At 43.0% G+C, this 24244-nt stretch overlaps 1 protein-coding gene across 2 annotated transcripts in view; it reads right to left on the bottom strand.

The window, feature by feature from the left end:
• LOC139419520 (neuronal tyrosine-phosphorylated phosphoinositide-3-kinase adapter 1-like) overlaps nt 1-24244 on the bottom strand; it is a 124572-nt gene that overhangs the window by 11284 nt on the left and 89044 nt on the right. The window contains exon 1 of one of the 2 annotated variants that reach the window (XM_071169480.1): nt 1265-1284. The exons of the other annotated variant lie outside the window; for it this stretch is intronic. The gene's annotated coding sequence lies outside the window, so the exon portion shown is untranslated. Of the gene's footprint in view, nt 1-1264; nt 1285-24244 lie in introns of those variants that run through there. 2 annotated transcript variants of the gene reach the window in all.

A 24244-nucleotide genomic window follows, 5' to 3' on the forward strand; every position in this document is an offset into this window, starting at 1 on the left:
TCACAAGTCACAATTTGGGCAGAACATGTGCCAAATATAGAACAGCTTGTAGCATTGTGATCATAGATATCAGTGAGAAAACGTAGGCCTACCATTTGGAAAGCAAATGCCTACTGCTGAAAATAGAAGACTAATCTGTCTGTAGAAGCGAACAATTGTTTTATCAACAACTGTTGAGGGATTCTGAGTGAACAGCATTGTTTTTCAAAGTATCTTATCACTGGTGAGTAGCCTATGCTTCATCTTCATCATTGGGTGAGTCAGTGTCACTGGACACACAGTATTTATATATATATATATATATATATATACTGTATATATATATATATATACAGTACCAGTCAAAAGTTGACATACCTACTCATTCAAGTGTCTTGTTTTACTATTTTCTACATTGTAGAATAATAGTGAAGACATCAAAACTATGAAATAACACATATGGAATCATGTAGTAACCAAAAAAAGTGTTAAACAAATCTAAATATATTTGAGATTTTAGATTCTTCAAAGTAGCCACCCTTTGCCTTGATGACAGATTTGCACATTCTTGGAATTCTCTCAACCAGCTACACGAGGAATGCTTTTCCAACAGTCTTGAAGGAGTTCCCACATATGCTGAGCACTTGTTGGCTGCTTTTCCAACACTCTGTGGTCCAACTCATCCCAAACCATCTCAATTTGGTTGTGGTCGGGTGATTGTTGAGGCCAGGTCATCTGATGCAGCACGCCATCACTCTCTTTCCTGGTCAAATAGCCCTTGCACAGTCTGAATGTGTGATAGTCTAAATGATAGTCCCACTATGCGCAAACCAGATTGTGCATTGCTGCAGAATGCTGTGGTAGCCATGCTGGTTAAGTGTGCCTTGAATTTTAAATAATTCAGACAGTGTCACCAGCAAAGCACCCCGACACCATCACACCTCCTCCTCCATACTTCAAGGTGGAAAGCACACATGTGGAGATCATCCATTCACAAAGACACGGCAGTTTGAACCAAAAATCTCAAATTTGGACTCATCAGGCCAAAGGACAACCAATTCAGGCCACCATAGGCCTACATATACCTAGACATACTAAAACCCCATAGATATACAAAAACACCTAGACAATACAAAAACTAAACCAACCACACTTGTCACACCCTGACCTAACCAAAATAATAAAGAAAACAAAGATAACTAAGGTCAGGGTGTGACCCCCCAAAAGTGTGGACTCCCGGCCGCAAACCTAAACCTATATGGGAGGGTCTGGGTGGGCATCTAACCTCGGTTGGGGCTCTGGTTCTGGACACCGCCCCCCTTCTTTACACTGAGTCCGCTCTTGTATCACTGACCCGTGGATCATCGTCGGAGGCTCTGGACTGCGGATCCTCGCCGATCCCCGCTGTGTGGATCATCGCCGGATGTTCTGGACTGGGGACCCGTCGTTGGACCCGTTGACTGGACCGTCGTTGGAGGCCCCGGACTGTGGCCCGTTGTTGGAGGCCCCGGACTGTTGCCCGTTGTTGGAGGCCCCGGACTGTGGCCCGTCGTTGGAGGTTCCGGTCTGTGAACTGTCGCCGGACGCTCTGGACTGGGTACTGTCGCCGGACGCTCTGGACTGGTTACTGTCGCCGGACGCTCTGGACTGGGTACTGTCGCCGGACACTCTGGACTGGGTACTGTCGCCGGATGCTCTGGACTGGGTACTGTCGCCGGACGCTCTGGACTGGGTACTGTCGCCGGACGCTCTGGACTGGGTACTGTCGCCGGACGCTCTGGACTGGGTACTGTCGCCGGACGCTCTGGAATGCCGAGGCGCACTGTATGCCTGGTGTGTGGTGCCGACACTGGTGGTACCAGGCTGGGGACACGCATCTCAGGGCGAGTGCGGGGAGGAGGAACAGGGCGTACTGGACCCTAGAGGCGCACTGGAGGCCTGGTGCCAGAACTGGTGGTACTGGGCTGGTGACACGCACCTCAGGGCGAGTACGGGGAAGAGGCACAGGATACACTGGATACTCCCCCGGCTGTGTCCAGGGTCCTGCTCCACCTAATATCTCCTCCCAGGTCCATCTCCCCATTAAGCGCTGTTCCTCCTTTTCACGCTGCTTGGTCCTTGTTTGGTGGGTTATTCTGTCACGTTCGTCATAACAAGGAGACCAAGGCGCAACGTGATATGAATACATTCTTCCTTATTAAACAAAGAACACTAAACAAAATGAACGTGACGCTATAACACGAGTGCTGACATGCAACTACACAAAGACAATAACCCACAAAACCAAAACCTGAATTGGCCTGAACCAATTCAGGCCACCATAGACCTACATATACCTAGACATACTAAAACCCCATAGATATACAAAAACCCTAGACAGGCAAAAACACCTAGACAATACAAAACTAAACCAACCACCCTTGTCACACCCTGACCTAACCAAAATAATAAAGAAAACAAAGATAACTGAGGTCAGCGTGTGACATGCATATAGGCTTATAGGCCTAGGCTTCCACTGTATGATATGATAGAAGCCTATGATATGTATGATATGAAGAGAAGCCTCGGCCTAGACACAGAGAAAGAGAGAGTGAGAGATATGCTTTATCGTTGACGGATAGGCTACTGCTGTCTGCTATAAAGATATAGGCATAAAGAAGAAGGCAAATGTTTTATTTTTTCGATCAAAATATTTTTTATAAAAATAAGCATTATGTTGTTAGATTATAGGAGTAACTCTGGTAGGCCTAAAACATTAATCCTTACCTCAAGTTCAACTGTCAGTTGTCAGAGTCAGTTGGAGCACCAAGTCAAGCCATTGTTTATAGGGAAAATACCAGCAGGATATTATATCATGGCAAACACAACATTACAGTTGGAAACTTAATTTGGCCAAAGAAAATGGCTCAACAGAATTAAACAAAACACTTGCTAAGTGGTTTAAACCTTCATAAAAGTTTTGAAAAGGCTATATTGCCGAAATTACCAAGAAAGGCTAGTGCCTGCAGTACCCAACAAATGACAGCAATAGGCTAATGATATTGAAAGGCCTACTTATAACCTTATAATCTTAAACCAAATAAGGAACACACAATTAAAAAGACAGATCAAACTTCATTTAGCCAACAAAACTGTCTCAACAGAATGAAACAAAACATAATTTGCATATTTAAAGAACTGGTTTAGATGAATAAATAGGTCTACAAAAATAACAATGATTTAAAATAATAATAATGATAGAACAAAAAAAACAAAAAATAAAGTAAAAAAATTGCATCCTACCTGAATAGTGAGTTGCCTGCATTTGGCCATTTGTGTGGTATTAAAACATATTCTACTAATGTCTTCTAGCATATAAATGATGCAGAAATGCATTTATAAAAGGCAACTAAAAACATGTCTGCTCAACTGTATGTGTTATAGATGCATGCAATGCTTTACTTTAAAGGGGTATGTTTTTACCCCCCACCCTCCAGCACCCACAAATCAAAACAAATTCTGCAGCTACTGTATGTCCTTAACGGAGCCTAAATTAATATGGAGGAAACAGCATCGCTCACATAGACGTCCCAGTTTTAATCAGGTCTTACATGTGCTATAAGCATACACACGCATACACACGCACACACACACACACATACACATACACATACACACACACACACACACACACACACACACACACACACACACACACACACACACACACACACACACACACACACACTACATAGGCTATACTTACACTGTATATGCAGCCCACAATGTAGATATGCAACCAAAGCCCCCACACTGACACATTAAATCAGCAATTCAGGGATTGTAAAATAAGCTTAAGAGGCATTTACAGGGTCAGAAGTCATTTAAATCCACCTCGTTAGAGCTAGGAGGCAGATGGAGGCAGATGGAGGCAGATGGAGGCAGATGGAGGCAGATGGAGGCGTGATTCGCATTCCTGGATCTGCATGCAAGGCTGCAGAAAATTTAGCCATTCAGCACTTAAACAAACACAACACACACACACAGACACACACACACAGACACACACACTGTGACACATGAACAAACAAAACACACAAACACAGACATACACACTGTGTCACATAAACAAACACAACACACACAGACACACACACAAACAAAACACACTGTGACACATGGACACAAACACACACACACTGTGACACATGGACACAAACAAACACATTGTGACACATGGACAACAAAAACACACTGTGACATATGGACAACAAACACACACTGTGACACATAAACACAAACACACACATTGTGACACATGGACAACAAACACACACACTGTGACACATGGACACAAAAACACACATTGTGACAAATGGACAACAATTACACACATTGTGACACATGGACACAAACAAAACCCTTTGAGCTACAACCCCAAAATGCTCCCAGAATTAGAATGTAGAGGCTTGCCACAGAATTAGAATGTAGAGGCTTGCCACAGTATTAGAATGTAGAGGCTTGTCACAGTATTGGGATGTAGAGACTTGCCACCGTATTGGAATGTAGAGGCTTGCCACGGTATTAGAATGTAGAGGCTTGCCACAGAATTAGAATGTAGAGGCTTGTGACGGTATTAGAATGTAGAGGATTGCCACAGAATTAGAATGTAGAGGTTTGCCACAGAATTAGAATGTAGAGGCTTGCCACGGTATTAGAATGTAGAGGCTTGCCACGGTATTAGAATGTAGAGGCTTGCCACGGTATTACAATGTAGAGGCTTGCCAAGGTATTAGAATGTAGAGGCTTGCCACAGAATGAGAATGTAGAGGCTTGCCACGGTATTAGAATGTAGAGGCTTGCCACAGTATTAGAATGTAGAGGCTTGCCAAGTTATTAGAATGTAGAGTCTTGCCACAGTATTAGAATGTAGAGGCTTGCCAAGGTATTAGAATGTAGAGGCTTGCCACAGTATTAGAATGTAGAGGCTTGCCACGGTATTAGAATGTAGAGGCTTGCCACGGTATTATAATGTAGAGGCTTGCCACGGTATTAGAATGTAGAGGCTTGCCACAGAATTAGAATGTAGAGGCTTGCCACGGTATTAGAATGTAGAGGCTTGCCACAGAATTAGAATGTAGAGGCTTGCCACGGTATTAGAATGTAGAGGCTTGCCACGGTATTAGAATGTAGAGGCTTGCCAAAGAATTAGAATGTAGCGACTTGCCACAGAATTAGAATGTAGAGGCTTGTCACAGTATTAGAATGTAGAGGCTTGCCACGGTATTAGAATGTAGAGGCTTGCCACAGAATTAGAATGTAGAGGCTTGACACGGTATTAGAATGTAGAGGCTTGCCACGGTATTAGAATGTAGAGGCTTGCCACAGAATTAGAATGTAGAGGCTTGCCACGGTATTAGAATGTAGAGGCTTGCCACAGTATTAGAATGTAGAGGCTTGCCACGGTATTAGAATGTAGAGGCTTGCCACGGTATTAGAATGTAGAGGCTTGCCACAGAATTAGAATGTAGAGGCTTGTCACGGTATTAGAATGTAGAGGCTTGCCACATAATTAGAATGTAGAGGCTTGCCACGGGATTAGAATGTAGAGGCTTGCCACGGTATTAGAATGTAGAGGCTTGCCACAGAAGTAGAATGTAGAGGCTTGTCACGGTATTAGAATGTAGAGGCTTGCCACAGTATTTGAATGTAGAAGCTTGCCACAGAATTAGAATGTAGAGGCTTGCCACAGTATAAGAATGTAGAGGCTTGCCACGGTATTAGAATGTAGAGGCTTGCCACGGAATTAGAATGTAGCGACTTGCCACAGAATTAGAATGTAGAGGCTTGTCACGGTATTAGAATGTAGAGGCTTGCCACGGTATTAGAATGTAGAGGCTTGCCACGGTATTAGAATGTAGAGGCTTGCCACGGTATTAGAATGTAGAGGCTTGCCACAGAATTAGAATGTATAGGCTTGCCACGGTATTAGAATGTAGAGGCTTGCCACAGCATTTGAATGTAGAAGCTTGCCACAGAATTAGAATGTAGAGGCTTGCCACAGTATTAGAATGTAGAGGCTTGCCACGGTATTAGAATGTAGAGGCTTGCCACGGAATTAGAATGTAGCGACTTGCCACAGAATTAGAATGTAGAGGCTTGTCACGGTATTAGAATATAGAGGCTTGCCACAGAATTAGAATGTAGAGACTTGCCACAGAATTTGAATGTAGAGGCTTGTCACGGTATTAGAATGTAGAGGATTGCCACAGAATTAGAATGTAGAGGCTTGCCACAGAATTAGAATGTAGAGGCTTGCCACGGTATTAGAATGTAGAGGCTTGCCACGGTATTAGAATGTAGAGGCTTGCCACAGAATTAGAATGTAGAGGCTTGACACGGTATTAGAATGTAGAGGCTTGCCACGGTATTAGAATGTAGAGGCTTGCCACAGAATTAGAATGTAGAGGCTTGCCACGGTATTAGAATGTAGAGGCTTGCCACAGTATTAGAATGTAGAGGCTTGCCACGGTATTAGAATGTAGAGGCTTGCCACGGTATTAGAATGTAGAGGCTTGCCACAGAATTAGAATGTAGAGGCTTGTCACGGTATTAGAATGTAGAGGCTTGCCACATAATTAGAATGTAGAGGCTTGCCACGGGATTAGAATGTAGAGGCTTGCCACGGTATTAGAATGTAGAGGCTTGCCACAGAAGTAGAATGTAGAGGCTTGTCACAGTATTAGAATGTAGAGGCTTGCCACAGTATTTGAATGTAGAAGCTTGCCACAGAATTAGAATGTAGAGGCTTGCCACAGTATAAGAATGTAGAGGCTTGCCACGGTATTAGAATGTAGAGGCTTGCCACGGAATTAGAATGTAGCGACTTGCCACAGAATTAGAATGTAGAGGCTTGTCACGGTATTAGAATGTAGAGGCTTGCCACGGTATTAGAATGTAGAGGCTTGCCACAGAATTAGAATGTAGAGGCTTGCCACGGTATTAGAATGTAGAGGCTTGCCACGGTATTAGAATGTAGAGGCTTGCCACAGTATTAGAATATAGAGGCTTGCCATGGTATTAGAATGTAGAGGCTTGCCACAGTATTAGAATGTAGAGGCTTGCCACGGTATTAGAATGTAGAGGCTTGCCACTGTATTAGAATGTAGAGGCTTGCCACAGTATTAGAACGTAGAGGTTTGCCACAGAATTAGAATGTATAGGCTTGCCACAGTATTAGAATGTAGAGGCTTGCCACGGTATTAGAATGTAGAGGCTTGCCACATAATTAGAATGTAGAGGCTTGCCACGGTATTAGAATGTAGAGGCTTGCCACGGTATTAGAATGTAGAGGCTTGCCACAGAATTAGAATGTAGAGGCTTGCCACGGTATTAGAATGTAGAGGCTTGCCACGGTATTAGAATGTAGAGGCTTGCCACGGTATTAGAATGTAGAGGCTTGCCACGGTATTAGAATGTAGAGGCTTGCCACGGTATTAGAATGTACAGGCTTGCCACAGTATTAGAACGCAGAGGTTTGCCACAGAATTATAATGTATAGGCTTGCCACGGTATTATAATGTAGAGGCTTGCCACGGTATTAGAATGTAGAGGCTTGCCACAGAATTAGAATGTAGAGGCTTGCCACAGTATTAGAATGTAGAGGCTTGCCACAGTATTAGAATGTAGAGGCTTGCCACGGAATTAGAATGTAGTGACTTGCCACAGAATTAGAATGTAGAGGCTTGTCACGGTATTAGAATGTAGAGGCTTGCCACTGTATTAGAATGTAGAGGCTTGCCACAGTATTAGAATGTAGAGGCTTTCCACAGAATTAGAATGTATAGGCTTGCCACGGTATTAGAATGTAGAGGCTTGCCACGGTATTAGAATGTAGAGGCTTGCCACAGAATTAGAATGTAGAGGCTTGCCACGGTATTAGAATGTAGAGGCTTGCCACGGTATTAGAATGTAGAGGCTTGCCACAGAATTTGAATGTAGAGGCTTGCCACAGTATTAGAATGTAGAGGCTTGCCACAGTATTAGAATGTAAAGGCTTGCCAAGTTATTAGAATGTAGAGTCTTGCCACAGTATTCGAATGTAGAGGCTTGCCATGGTATTAGAATGTAGAGGCTTGCCACAGTATTAGAATGTAGAGGCTTGCCACGGTATTAGAATGTAGTGGCTTGCCACTGTATTAGAATGTAGAGGCTTGCCACAGTATTAGAACGTAGAGGTTTGCCACAGTATTAGAATGTAGAGGCTTGCCACGGTATTAGAATGTAGAGGCTTGCCACAGAATTAGAATGTAGAGGCTTGCCACGGTATTAGAATGTAGAGGCTTGCCACGGTATTAGAATGTAGAGGCTTGCCACGGTATTAGAATGTAGAGGCTTGCCACGGTATTAGAATGTAGAGGCTTGCCACGGTATTAGAATGTACAGGCTTGCCACAGTATTAGAACGTAGAGGTTTGCCACAGAATTATAATGTATAGGCTTGCCACGGTATTATAATGTAGAGGCTTGCCACGGTATTAGAATGTATCGGCTTGCCACAGAATTAGAATGTATCGGCTTGCCACGGTATTAGAATGTAGAGGCTTGCCACGGTATTAGAATGTAGAGGCTTGCCACAGAATTAGAATGTATAGGCTTGCCACGGTATTAGAATGTAGAGGCTTGCCACGGTATTAGAATGTAGAGGCTTGCCACAGAATTAGAATGTATCGGCTTGCCACGGTATTAGAATGTAGAGGCTTGCCACGGTATTAGAATGTAGAGGCTTGCCACAGAATTAGAATGTAGAGGCTTGCCACGGTATTAGAATGTAGAGGCTTGCCACAGTATTAGAATGTAGAGGCTTGCCAAGTTATTAGAATGTAGAGTCTTGCCACAGTATTAGAATGTAGAGGCTTGCCATGGTATTAGAATGTAGAGGCTTGCCACAGTATTAGAATGTAGAGGCTTGCCACTGTATTAGAATGTAGAGGCTTGCCACAGTATTAGAACGTAGAGGTTTGCCACAGAATTAGAATGTATAGGCTTGCCACAGTATTCGAATGTAGAGGCTTGCCACGGTATTCGAATGTAGAGGCTTGCCACATAATTAGAATGTAGAGGCTTGCCACTGTATTGGAATGTAGAGGCTTGCCACGGTATTAGAATGTAGAGGCTTGCCACAGAATTAGAATGTAGAGACTTGCCACATAATTAGAATGTAGAGGCTTGTCACGGTATTAGAATGTAGAGGATTGCCACAGAATTAGAATGTAGAGGCTTGCCACAGAATTAGAATGTAGAGGCTTGCCACGGTATTAGAATGTAGAGGCTTGCCACGGTATTAGAATGTAGAGGCTTGCCACGGTATTAGAATGTACAGGCTTGCCACAGTATTAGAACGTAGAGGTTTGCCACAGAATTAGAATGTATAGGCTTGCCACGGTATTATAATGTAGAGGCTTGCTACGGTATTAGAATGTAGAGGCTTGCCACAGAATTAGAATGTAGAGGCTTGCCACGGTATTAGAATGTAGAGGCTTGCCACAGAATTAGAATGTAGAGGCTTGCCAAGGTATTAGAATGTAGAGGCTTGCCACGGTATTAGAATGTAGAGGCTTGCCAAGGAATTAGAATGTAGCGACTTGCCACAGAATTAGAATGTAGAGGCTTGTCACGGTATTAGAATGTAGAGGCTTGCCACGGTATTAGAATGTAGAGGCTTGCCACGGTATTAGAATGTAGAGGCTTGCCACGGTATTAGAATGTAGAGGCTTGCCACAGAATTAGAATGTATAGGCTTGCCACGGTATTAGAATGTAGAGGCTTGCCACGGAATTAGAATGTAGAGGATTGCCACGGTAATACAATGTAGAGGCTTGCCACAGAATTAGAATGTAGAGACTTGCCACGGGATTAGAATGTAGAGGCTTGCCACGGTATTAGAATGTAGAGGCTTGCCACAGAAGTAGAATGTAGAGGCTTGTCACGGTATTAGAATGTAGAGGCTTGCCACAGTATTTGAATGTAGAAGCTTGCCACATAATTAGAATGTAGAGGCTTGCCACAGTATAAGAATGTAGAGGCTTGCCACGGTATTAGAATGTAGAGGCTTGCCACGGAATTAGAATGTAGCGACTTGCCACAGAATTAGAATGTAGAGGCTTGTCACGGTATTAGAATGTAGAGGCTTGCCACGGTATTAGAATGTAGAGGCTTGCCACGGTATTAGAATGTAGAGGCTTGCTACAGTATTAGAATGTAGAGGCTTGCCACAGAATTAGAATGTATAGGCTTGCCACGGTATTAGAATGTAGAGGCTTGCCACAGTATTTGAATGTAGAAGCTTGCCACAGAATTAGAATGTAGAGGCTTGCCACAGTATTAGAATGTAGAGGCTTGCCACGGTATTAGAATGTAGAGGCTTGCCACGGAATTAGAATGTAGCGACTTGCCACAGAATTAGAATGTAGAGGCTTGTCACGGTATTAGAATATAGAGGCTTGCCACAGAATTAGAATGTAGAGACTTGCCACAGAATTTGAATGTAGAGGCTTGTCACGGTATTAGAATGTAGAGGATTGCCACAGAATTAGAATGTAGAGGCTTGCCACAGAATTAGAATGTAGAGGCTTGCCACGGTATTAGAATGTAGAGGCTTGCCACGGTATTAGAATGTAGAGGCTTGCCACAGAATTAGAATGTAGAGGCTTGACACGGTATTAGAATGTAGAGGCTTGCCAAAGAATTAGAATGTAGAGGCTTGCCACAGAATTAGAATGTAGAGGCTTGCCACGGTATTAGAATGTAGAGGCTTGCCACAGTATTAGAATGTAGAGGCTTGCCACGGTATTAGAATGTAGAGGCTTGCCACGGTATTAGAATGTAGAGGCTTGCCACAGAATTAGAATGTAGAGGCTTGTCACGGTATTAGAATGTAGAGGCTTGCCACATAATTAGAATGTAGAGGCTTGCCACGGGATTAGAATGTAGAGGCTTGCCACGGTATTAGAATGTAGAGGCTTGCCACAGAAGTAGAATGTAGAGGCTTGTCACGGTATTAGAATGTAGAGGCTTGCCACAGTATTTGAATGTAGAAGCTTGCCACAGAATTAGAATGTAGAGGCTTGCCACAGTATAAGAATGTAGAGGCTTGCCACGGTATTAGAATGTAGAGGCTTGCCACGGAATTAGAATGTAGCGACTTGCCACAGAATTAGAATGTAGAGGCTTGTCACGGTATTAGAATGTAGAGGCTTGCCACGGTATTAGAATGTAGAGGCTTGCCACGGTATTAGAATGTAGAGGCTTGCCACGGTATTAGAATGTAGAGGCTTGCCACAGAATTAGAATGTATAGGCTTGCCACGGTATTAGAATGTAGAGGCTTGCCACGGTATTAGAATGTAGAGGCTTGCCACAGAATTAGAATGTAGAGGCTTGCCACGGTATTAGAATGTAGAGGCTTGCCACGGTATTAGAATGTAGAGGCTTGCCACAGAATTAGAATGTAGAGGCTTGCCACGGTATTAGAATGTAGAGGCTTGCCACAGTATTAGAATGTAGAGGCTTGCCAAGTTATTAGAATGTAGAGTCTTGCCACAGTATTAGAATATAGAGGCTTGCCATGGTATTAGAATGTAGAGGCTTGCCACAGTATTAGAATGTAGAGGCTTGCCACGGTATTAGAATGTAGAGGCTTGCCACTGTATTAGAATGTAGAGGCTTGCCACAGTATTAGAACGTAGAGGTTTGCCACAGAATTAGAATGTATAGGCTTGCCACAGTATTAGAATGTAGAGGCTTGCCACGGTATTAGAATGTAGAGGCTTGCCACATAATTAGAATGTAGAGGCTTGCCACGGTATTAGAATGTAGAGGCTTGCCACGGTATTAGAATGTAGAGGCTTGCCACAGAATTAGAATGTAGAGGCTTGCCACGGTATTAGAATGTAGAGGCTTGCCACGGTATTAGAATGTAGAGGCTTGCCACGGTATTAGAATGTAGAGGCTTGCCACGGTATTAGAATGTAGAGGCTTGCCACGGTATTAGAATGTACAGGCTTGCCACAGTATTAGAACGTAGAGGTTTGCCACAGAATTATAATGTATAGGCTTGCCACGGTATTATAATGTAGAGGCTTGCCACGGTATTAGAATGTAGAGGCTTGCCACAGAATTAGAATGTAGAGGCTTGCCACAGTATTAGAATGTAGAGGCTTGCCACGGTATTAGAATGTAGAGGCTTGCCACGGAATTAAAATGTAGCGACTTGCCACAGAATTAGAATGTAGAGGCTTGTCACGGTATTAGAATGTAGAGGCTTGCCACGGTATTAGAATGTAGAGGCTTGCCACAGTATTAGAATGTAGAGGCTTTCCACAGAATTAGAATGTATAGGCTTGCCACGGTATTAGAATGTAGAGGCTTGCCACGGTATTAGAATGTAGAGGCTTGCCACAGAATTAGAATGTAGAGGCTTGCCACGGTATTAGAATGTAGAGGCTTGCCACGGTATTAGAATGTAGAGGCTTGCCACAGAATTTGAATGTAGAGGCTTGCCACGGTATTAGAATGTAGAGGCTTGCCACAGTATTAGAATGTAAAGGCTTGCCAAGTTATTAGAATGTAGAGTCTTGCCACAGTATTCGAATGTAGAGGCTTGCCATGGTATTAGAATGTAGAGGCTTGCCACAGTATTAGAATGTAGAGGCTTGCCACGGTATTAGAATGTAGTGGCTTGCCACTGTATTAGAATGTAGAGGCTTGCCACAGTATTAGAACGTAGAGGTTTGCCACAGTATTAGAATGTAGAGGCTTGCCACGGTATTAGAATGTAGAGGCTTGCCACAGAATTAGAATGTAGAGGCTTGCCACGGTATTAGAATGTAGAGGCTTGCCACGGTATTAGAATGTAGAGGCTTGCCACGGTATTAGAATGTAGAGGCTTGCCACGGTATTAGAATGTAGAGGCTTGCCACGGTATTAGAATGTACAGGCTTGCCACAGTATTAGAACGTAGAGGTTTGCCACAGAATTATAATGTATAGGCTTGCCACGGTATTATAATGTAGAGGCTTGCCACGGTATTAGAATGTATCGGCTTGCCACAGAATTAGAATGTATCGGCTTGCCACGGTATTAGAATGTAGAGGCTTGCCACGGTATTAGAATGTAGCGACTTGCCACAGAATTAGAATGTATAGGCTTGCCACGGTATTAGAATGTAGAGGCTTGCCACGGTATTAGAATGTAGAGGCTTGCCACAGAATTAGAATGTATCGGCTTGCCACGGTATTAGAATGTAGAGGCTTGCCACGGTATTAGAATGTAGAGGCTTGCCACAGAATTAGAATGTAGAGGCTTGCCACGGTATTAGAATGTAGAGGCTTGCCACAGTATTAGAATGTAGAGGCTTGCCAAGTTATTAGAATGTAGAGTCTTGCCACAGTATTAGAATGTAGAGGCTTGCCATGGTATTAGAATGTAGAGGCTTGCCACAGTATTAGAATGTAGAGGCTTGCCACGGTATTAGAATGTAGTGGCTTGCCACTGTATTAGAATGTAGAGGCTTGCCACAGTATTAGAACGTAGAGGTTTGCCACAGAATTAGAATGTATAGGCTTGCCACAGTATTCGAATGTAGAGGCTTGCCACGGTATTAGAATGTAGAGGCTTGCCACATAATTAGAATGTAGAGGCTTGCCACGGTATTAGAATGTAGAGGCTTGCCACGGTATTAGAATGTAGAGGCTTGCCACAGAATTAGAATGTAGAGGCTTGCCACATAATTAGAATGTAGAGGCTTGTCACGGTATTAGAATGTAGAGGATTGCCACAGAATTAGAATGTAGAGGCTTGCCACAGAATTAGAATGTAGAGGCTTGCCACGGTATTAGAATGTAGAGGCTTGCCACGGTATTAGAATGTAGAGGCTTGCCACGGTATTAGAATGTACAGGCTTGCCACAGTATTAGAACGTAGAGGTTTGCCACAGAATTAGAATGTATAGGCTTGCCACGGTATTATAATGTAGAGGCTTGCCACGGTATTAGAATGTAGAGGCTTGCCACAGAATTAGAATGTAGAGGCTTGCCACGGTATTAGAATGTAGAGGCTTGCCACAGAATTAGAATGTAGAGGCTTGCCAAGGTATTAGAATGTAGAGGCTTGCCACGGTATTAGAATGTAGAGGCTTGCCAAGGAATTAGAATGTAGCGACTTGCCACAGAATTAGAATGTAGAGGCTTGTCACGGTATTAGAATGTAGAGGCTTGCCACGGTATTAGAATGTAGAGGCTTGCCACGGTATTAGAATGTAGAGGCTTGCCACGGTATTAGAATGTAGAGGCTTGCCACAGAATTAGAATGTATAGGCTTGCCACGGTATTAGAATGTAGAGGCTTGCCACGGAATTAGAATGTAGAGGCTTGCCACGGTAATACAATGTAGAGGCTTGCCACAGAATTAGAATGTAGAGACTTGCCACAGAATTAGAATGTAGAGGCTTGCCACGGTATTAGAATGTAGAGGCTTGCCACAGTATTAGAATGTAGAGGCTTGCCAAGTTATTAGAATATAGAGTCTTGCCACAGTATTAGAATGTAGAGGCTTGCCAAGGTATTAGAATGTAGAGGCTTGCCACAGTATTAGAATGTAGAGGCTTGCCACAGTATTAGAATGTAGAGGCTTGCCACGGTATTAGAATGTAGAGGCATGCCACAGTATTAGAACGTAGAGGTTTGCCACAGAATTAGAATGTATAGGCTTGCCACAGTATTAGAATGTAGAGGCTTGCCACGGTATTAGAATGTAGAGGCTTGCCACAGAATTAGAATGTAGAGGCTTGCCAGCGTATTAGAATGTAGAGGCTTGCCACATAATTAGAATGTAGAGGCTTGCCACGGGATTAGAATGTAGAGGCTTGCCACGGTATTAGAATGCAGAGGCTTGCCACAGAATTAGAATGTAGACGCTTGTCACGGTATTAGAATGTAGAGGCTTGCCACAGTATTTGAATGAAGAAGCTTGCCACATAATTAGAATGTAGAGGCTTGCCACAGTATTAGAATGTAGAGGCCTGCCACGGTATTAGAATGTAGAGGCTTGCCACGGTATTAGAATGTAGAGGCTTGCCACAGAATTAGAATGTAGAGGCTTGCCACAGTATTAGAATGTAGAGGCTTGCCACATAATTAGAATGTAGAGGCTTGCCACGGTATTAGAATGTAGAGGCTTGCCAAGGAATTAGAATGTAGCGACTTGCCACAGAATTAGAATGTAGAGGCTTGTCACGGTATTAGAATGTAGAGGCTTGCCACGGTATTAGAATGTAGAGGCTTGCCACGGTATTAGAATGTAGAGGCTTGCCACGGTATTAGAATGTAGAGGCTTGCCACAGAATTAGAATGTATAGGCTTGCCACGGTATTAGAATGTAGAGGCTTGCCACGGAATTAGAATGTAGAGGCTTGCCACGGTAATACAATGTAGCGGCTTGCCACAGAATTAGAATGTAGAGACTTGCCACAGAATTAGAATGTAGAGGCTTGCCACGGTATTAGAATGTAGAGGCTTGCCACAGTATTAGAATGTAGAGGCTTGCCAAGTTATTAGAATATAGAGTCTTGCCACAGTATTAGAATGTAGAGGCTTGCCAAGGTATTAGAATGTAGAGGCTTGCCACAGTATTAGAATGTAGAGGCTTGCCACAGTATTAGAATGTAGAGGCTTGCCACGGTATTAGAATGTAGAGGCATGCCACAGTATTAGAACGTAGAGGTTTGCCACAGAATTAGAATGTATAGGCTTGCCACAGTATTAGAATGTAGAGGCTTGCCACGGTATTAGAATGTAGAGGCTTGCCACAGAATTAGAATGTAGAGGCTTGCCAGGGTATTAGAATGTAGAGGCTTGCCACATAATTAGAATGTAGAGGCTTGCCACGGGATTAGAATGTAGAGGCTTGCCACGGTATTAGAATGCAGAGGATTGCCACAGAATTAGAATGTAGACGCTTGTCACGGTATTAGAATGTAGAGGCTTGCCACAGTATTTGAATGAAGAAGCTTGCCACATAATTAGAATGTAGAGGCTTGCCACAGTATTAGAATGTAGAGGCTTGCCACGGTATTAGAATGTAGAGGCTTGCCACGGTATTAGAATGTAGAGGCTTGCCACAGAATTAGAATGTAGAGGCTTGCCACAGTATTAGAATGTAGAGGCTTGCCACATAATTAGAATGTAGAGGCTTGCCACGGTATTAGAATGTAGAGGCTTGCCACGGTATTAGAATGTAGAGGCTTGCCCCAGAATTAGAATGTAGAGGCTTGTCACGGTATTAGAATGTAGAGGCTTGCCACAGTATTTGAATGTAGAAGCTTGCCACAGAATTAGAATGTAGAGGCTTGCCACAGTATTAGAATGTAGAGGCTTGCCACGGTATTAGAATGTAGAGGCTTGACACGGAATTAGAATGTAGCGACTTGCCACAGAATTAGAATGTAGAGGCTTCTCACGGTATTAGAATGTAGAGGCTTGCCACAGAATTAGAATGTAGAGACTTGCCACAGAATTAGAATGTAGAGGCTTGTCACGGTATTAGAATGTAGAGGATTGCCACAGAATTAGAATGTAGAGTCTTGCCACAGAATTAGAATGTAGAGGCTTGCCACGGTATTAGAATGTAGAGGCTTGCCACATAATTAGAATGTAGAGGCTTGCCACAGAATTAGAATGTAGAGGCTTGCCACGGTATTAGAATGTAGAGGCTTGCCACGGTATTAGAATGTAGAGGCTTGCCACGGTATTAGAATGTACAGGCTTGCCACAGTATTAGAACGTAGAGGTTTGCCACAGAATTAGAATGTATAGGCTTGCCACGGTATTATAATGTAGAGGCTTGCCACGGTATTAGAATGTAGAGGCTTGCCACAGAATTAGAATGTAGAGGCTTGCCACGGTATTAGAATGTAGAGGCTTGCCACAGAATTAGAATGTAGAGGCTTGCCACGGTATTAGAATGTAGAGGCTTGCCACGGTATTAGAATGTAGAGGCTTGCCAAGGAATTAGAATGTAGCGACTTGCCACAGAATTAGAATGTAGAGGCTTGTCACGGTATTAGAATGTAGAGGCTTGCCACGGTATTAGAATGTAGAGGCTTGCCACGGTATTAGAATGTAGAGGCTTGCCACGGTATTAGAATGTAGAGGCTTGCCACAGAATTAGAATGTATAGGCTTGCCACGGTATTAGAATGTAGAGGCTTGCCACGGAATTAGAATGTAGAGGCTTGCCACATAATTAGAATGTAGAGGCTTGCCACGGTATTAGAATGTAGAGGCTTGCCACTGTATTAGAATGTAGAGGCTTGCCACAGAATTAGAATGTAGAGGCTTGTCACGGTATTAGAATGTAGAGGCTTGCCACAGTATTTGAATGTAGAAGCTTGCCACAGAATTAGAATGTAGAGGCTTGCCACAGTATTAGAATGTAGAGGCTTGCCACGGTATTACAATGTAGAGGCTTGCCAAGGTATTAGAATGTAGAGGCTTGCCACAGAATTAGAATGTAGAGGCTTGCCACGGTATTAGAATGTAGAGGCTTGCCAAGTTAATAGAATGTAGAGTCTTGCCACAGTATTAGAATGTAGAGGCTTGCCAAGGTATTAGAATGTAGAGGCTTGCCACAGTATTAGAATGTACAGGCTTGCCACAGTATTAGAATGTAGAGGCTTGCCACAGTATTAGAACGTAGAGGTTTGCCACAGAATTAGAATGTATAGGCTTGCCACAGTATTAGAATGTAGAGGCTTGCCACGGTATTAGAATGTAGAGGCTTGCCACAGAATTAGAATGTAGAGACTTGCCACGGTATTAGAATGTAGAGGCTTGCCACATAATTAGAATGTAGAGGCTTGCCACGGGATTAGAATGTAGAGGCTTGCCACGGTATTAGAATGCAGAGGCTTGCCACAGAATTAGAATGTAGAGGCTTGTCACGGTATTAGAATGTAGAGGCTTGCCACAGTATTTGAATGTAGAAGCTTGCCACAGAATTAGAATGTAGAGGCGTGCCACAGTATTAGAATGTAGAGGCTTGCCACGGTATTAGAATGTAGAGGCTTGCCACATAATTAGAATGTAGAGGCTTGCCACGGTATTAGAATGTAGAGGCTTGCCACATAATTAGAATGTAGAGGCTTGCCACGGTATTAGAATGTAGAGGATTCCCACGGTATTAGAATGTAGAGGCTTGCCACATAATTAGAATGTAGAGGCTTGTCACGGTATTAGAATGTAGAGGCTTGCCACGGTATTAGAATGTAGAGGCTTGCCACATAATTAGAATGTAGAGGCTTGCCACGGTATTAGAATGTAGAGGCTTACCACATAATTAGAATGTAGAGGCTTGCCACGGTATTAGAATGTAGAGGATTCCCACGGTATTAGAATGTAGAGGCTTGCCACATAATTAGAATGTAGAGGCTTGTCACGGTATTAGAATGTAGAGGCTTGCCACAGTATTTGAATGTAGAAGCTTGCCACAGAATTAGAATGTAGAGGCTTGCCACAGTATTAGAATGTAGAGGCTTGCCACGGTATTAGAATGTAGAGGCTTGACACAGAATTAGAATGTAGCGACTTGCCACAGAATTAGAATGTAGAGGCTTGTCACGGTATTAGAATGTAGAGGCTTGCCACAGAATTAGAATGTAGAGACTTGCCACAGAATTAGAATGTAGAGGCTTGTCACAGTATTAGAATGTAGAGGATTGCCACAGAATTAGAATGTAGAGGCTTGCCACAGAATTAGAATGTAGAGGCTTGAAACGGTATTTGAATGTAGAGGCTTGCCACGGTATTAGAATGTAGAGGCTTGCCACGGTATTAGAATGTAGAGGCTTGCCACATAATTAGAATGTAGATAATTGCCACGGTATTAGAATGTAGAGGCTTGCCACAGAATTAGAATGTAGAGGCTTGCCACGGTATTAGAATGTAGAGGCTTGCCACGGTATTAGAATGTAGAGGCTTGCCACAGAATTAGAATGTAGCGACTTGCCACAGAATTAGAATGTAGCGACTTGCCACAGAATTAGAATGTAGAGGCTTGTCACGGTATTAGAATGTAGAGGCTTGACACGGTATTAGAATGTAGAGGCTTGCAACGGTATTAGAATGTAGAGGCTTGCCACAGAATTAGAATGTATAGGCTTGCCACGGTATTAGAATGTAGAGGCTTGCCACAGAATTAGAATGTAGAGGCTTGCCACGGTATTAGAATGTAGAGGCTTGCCACAGTATTAGAATGTAGAGGCTTGCCAAGTTATTAGAATGTAGAGTATTGCCACAGTATTAGAATGTAGAGGCTTGCCAAGGTATTAGAATGTAGAGGCTTGCCACAGTATTAGAATGTAGAGGCTTGCCACGGTATTAGAATGTAGAGGCTTGCCACGGTATTAGAATGTAGAGACTTGCCACAGAATTAGAATGTAGAGGCTTGTCACGGTATTAGAATGTAGAGGCTTGCCACAGTATTTGAATGTAGAAGCTTGCCACAGTATTAGAATGTAGAGGCTTGCCACGGTATTACAATGTAGAGGCTTGCCAAGGTATTAGAATGTAGAGGCTTGCCACAGAATTAGAATGTAGAGGCTTGCCACGGTATTAGAATGTAGAGGCTTGCCAAGTTAATAGAATGTAGAGTCTTGCCACAGTATTAGAATGTAGAGGCTTGCCAAGGTATTAGAATGTAGAGGCTTGCCACAGTATTAGAATGTACAGGCTTGCCACAGTATTAGAATGTAGAGACTTGCCACAGTATTAGAACGTAGAGGTTTGCCACAGAATTAGAATGTATAGGCTTGCCACAGTATTAGAATGTAGAGGCTTGCCACGGTATTAGAATGTAGAGGCTTGCCACAGAATTAGAATGTAGAGACTTGCCACGGTATTAGAATGTAGAGGCTTGCCACATAATTAGAATGTAGAGGCTTGCCACGGGATTAGAATGTAGAGGCTTGCCACGGTATTAGAATGCAGAGGCTTGCCACAGAATTAGAATGTAGAGGCTTGTCCCGGTATTAGAATGTAGAGGCTTGCCACAGTATTTGAATGTCGAAGCTTGCCACAGAATTAGAATGTAGAGGCGTGCCACAGTATTAGAATGTAGAGGCTTGCCACGGTATTAGAATGTAGAGGCTTGCCACATAATTAGAATGTAGAGGCTTGCCACGGTATTAGAATGTAGAGGCTTGCCACATAATTAGAATGTAGAGGCTTGCCACGGTATTAGAATGTAGAGGATTCCCACGGTATTAGAATGTAGAGGCTTGCCACATAATTAGAATGTAGAGGCTTGTCACGGTATTAGAATGTAGAGGCTTGCCACGGTATTAGAATGTAGAGGCTTGCCACATAATTAGAATGTAGAGGCTTGCCACGGTATTAGAATGTAGAGGCTTACCACATAATTAGAATGTAGAGGCTTGCCACGGTATTAGAATGTAGAGGATTCCCACGGTATTAGAATGTAGAGGCTTGCCACATAATTAGAATGTAGAGGCTTGTCACGGTATTAGAATGTAGAGGCTTGCCACAGTATTTGAATGTAGAAGCTTGCCACAGAATTAGAATGTAGAGGCTTGCCACAGTATTAGAATGTAGAGGCTTGCCACGGTATTAGAATGTAGAGGCTTGACACAGAATTAGAATGTAGCGACTTGCCACAGAATTAGAATGTAGAGGCTTGTCACGGTATTAGAATGTAGAGGCTTGCCACAGAATTAGAATGTAGAGACTTGCCACAGAATTAGAATGTAGAGGCTTGTCACAGTATTAGAATGTAGAGGCTTGCCACATAATTAGAATGTAGATAATTGCCACGGTATTAGAATGTAGAGGCTTGCCACAGAATTAGAATGTAGAGGCTTGCCACGGTATTAGAATGTAGAGGCTTGCCACGGTATTAGAATGTAGAGGCTTGCCACAGAATTAGAATGTAGCGACTTGCCACAGAATTAGAATGTAGAGGCTTGTCACGGTATTAGAATGTAGAGGCTTGACACGGTATTAGAATGTAGAGGCTTGCCACGGTATTAGAATGTAGAGGCTTGCAACGGTATTAGAATGTAGAGGCTTGCCACAGAATTAGAATGTATAGGCTTGCCACGGTATTAGAATGTAGAGGCTTGCCACAGAATTAGAATGTAGAGGCTTGCCACGGTATTAGAATGTAGAGGCTTGCCACAGTATTAGAATGTAGAGGCTTGCCAAGTTATTAGAATGTAGAGTATTGCCACAGTATTAGAATGTAGAGGCTTGCCAAGGTATTAGAATGTAGAGGCTTGCCACAGTATTAGAATGTAGAGGCTTGCCACGGTATTAGAATGTAGAGGCTTGCCACGGTATTAGAATGTAGAGGCTTGCCACAGAATTAGAATGTAGAGACTTGCCACAGAATTAGAATGTAGAGGCTTGCCAAGTTATTAGAATGTAGAGTCTTGCCACAGTATTAGAATGTAGAGGCTTGCCAAGGTATTAGAATGTAGAGGCTTGCCACAGTATTAGAATGTAGAGGCTTGCCACGGTATTAGAATGTAGAGGCTTGCCACGGTATTAGAATGTAGAGGCTTGCCACGGTATTAGAATGTAGAGGCTTGCCACAGAATTAGAATGTAGAGACTTGCCACAGAATTAGAATGTAGAGGCTTGTCACGGTATTAGAATGTAGAGGATTGCCACAGAATTAGAATGTAGAGGCTTGCCACAGAATTAGAATGTAGAGGCTTGAAACGGTATTAGAATGTAGAGGCTTGCCACGGTATTATAATGTAGAGGCTTGCCACGGTATTAGAATGTAGAGGCTTGCCACATAATTAGAATGTAGATAATTGCCACGGTATTAGAATGTAGAGGCTTGCCACAGAATTAGAATGTAGAGACTTGCCACAGAATTAGAATGTAGAGGCTTGTCACGGTATTAGAATGTAGAGGATTGCCACAGAATTAGAATGTAGAGGCTTGCCACAGAATTAGAATGTAGAGGCTTGAAACGGTATTAGAATGTAGAGGCTTGCCACGGTATTATAATGTAGAGGCTTGCCACGGTATTAGAATGTAGAGGCTTGCCACATAATTAGAATGTAGATAATTGCCACGGTATTAGAATGTAGAGGCTTGCCACAGAATTAGAATGTAGAGGCTTGCCACGGTATTAGAATGTAGAGGCTTGCCACGGTATTAGAATGTAGAGGCTTGCCACAGAATTAGAATGTAGCGACTTGCCACAGAATTAGAATGTAGAGGCTTGTCACGGTATTAGAATGTAGAGGCTTGACACGGTATTAGAATGTAGAGGCTTGCCACGGTATTAGAATGTAGAGGCTTGCCACGGTATTAGAATGTAGAGGGTTGCCACAGAATTAGAATGTATAGGCTTGCCACGGTATTAGAATGTAGAGGCTTGAAACGGTATTAGAATGTAGAGGCTTGCCACAGAATTAGAATGTAGAGGCTTGCCACGGTATTAGAATGTAGAGGCTTGCCAAGGTATTAGAATGTAGAGGCTTGCCACAGAATTAGAATGTAGAGGCTTGCCACGGTATTAGAATGTAGAGGCTTGCCAGAGTATTAGAATGTAGAGGCTTGCCAAGTTATTAGAATGTAGAGTCTTGCCACAGTATTAGAATGTAGAGGCTTGCCAAGGTATTAGAATGTAGAGGCTTGCCACAGTATTAGAATGTAGAGGCTTGCCACGGTATTAGAATGTAGAGGCTTGCCACGGTATTAGAATGTAGAGGCTTGCCACGGTATTAGAACGTAGAGGTTTGCCACAGAATTAGAATGTATAGGCTTGCCACAGTATTAGAATGTAGAGGCTTGCCACGATATTAGAATGTAGAGGCTTGCCACAGAATTAGAATGTAGAGGCTTGCCCTGGTATTAGAATGTAGAGGCTTGCCACATAATTAGAATGTAGAGGCTTGCCACGGGATTAGAATGTAGAGGCTTGCCACGGTATTAGAATGCAGAGGCTTGCCACAGAATTAGAATGTAGAGGCTTGTCACGGTATTAGAATGTAGAGGCTTGCCACAGTATTTGAATGTAGAAGCTTGCCACAGAATTAGAATGTAGAGGCTTGCCACAGTATTAGAATGTAGAGGCTTGCCACGGTATTAGAATGTAGAGGCTTGTCACGGTATTAGAATGTAGAGGATTGCCACAGAATTAGAATGTAGAGGCTTGCCACAGAATTAGAATGTAGAGGCTTGAAACGGTATTAGAATGTAGAGGCTTGCCACGGTATTATAATGTAGAGGCTTGCCACGGTATTAGAATGTAGAGGCTTGCCACATAATTAGAATGTAGATAATTGCCACGGTATTAGAATGTAGAGGCTTGCCACAGAATTAGAATGTAGAGGCTTGCCACGGTATTAGAATGTAGAGGCTTGCCACGGTATTAGAATGTAGAGGCTTGCCACAGAATTAGAATGTAGCGACTTGCCACAGAATTAGAATGTAGAGGCTTGTCACGGTATTAGAATGTAGAGGCTTGCCACGGTATTAGAATGTAGAGGCTTGCCACGGTATTAGAATGTACAGGCTTGCCACAGTATTAGAACGTAGAGGTTTGCCACAGAATTAGAATGTATAGGCTTGCCACGGTATTATAATGTAGAGGCTTGCCACGGTATTAGAATGTAGAGGCTTGCCACAGAATTAGAATGTAGAGGCTTGCCACGGTATTAGAATGTAGAGGCTTGCCACAGAATTAGAATGTAGAGGCTTGCCACGGTATTAGAATGTAGAGGCTTGCCACGGTATTAGAATGTAGAGGCTTGCCAAGGAATTAGAATGTAGCGACTTGCCACAGAATTAGAATGTAGAGGCTTGTCACGGTATTAGAATGTAGAGGCTTGCCACGGTATTAGAATGTAGAGGCTTGCCACGGTATTAGAATGTAGAGGCTTGCCACGGTATTAGAATGTAGAGGCTTGCCACAGAATTAGAATGTATAGGCTTGCCACGGTATTAGAATGTAGAGGCTTGCCACGGAATTAGAATGTAGAGGCTTGCCACATAATTAGAATGTAGAGGCTTGCCACGGTATTAGAATGTAGAGGCTTGCCACTGTATTAGAATGTAGAGGCTTGCCACAGAATTAGAATGTAGAGGCTTGTCACGGTATTAGAATGTAGAGGCTTGCCACAGTATTTGAATGTAGAAGCTTGCCACAGAATTAGAATGTAGAGGCTTGCCACAGTATTAGAATGTAGAGGCTTGCC

Source organism: Oncorhynchus clarkii, chromosome 10, assembly GCF_045791955.1.
Source record: "Oncorhynchus clarkii lewisi isolate Uvic-CL-2024 chromosome 10, UVic_Ocla_1.0, whole genome shotgun sequence".
Taxonomy (NCBI): Eukaryota; Metazoa; Chordata; class Actinopteri; order Salmoniformes; family Salmonidae; genus Oncorhynchus; species Oncorhynchus clarkii.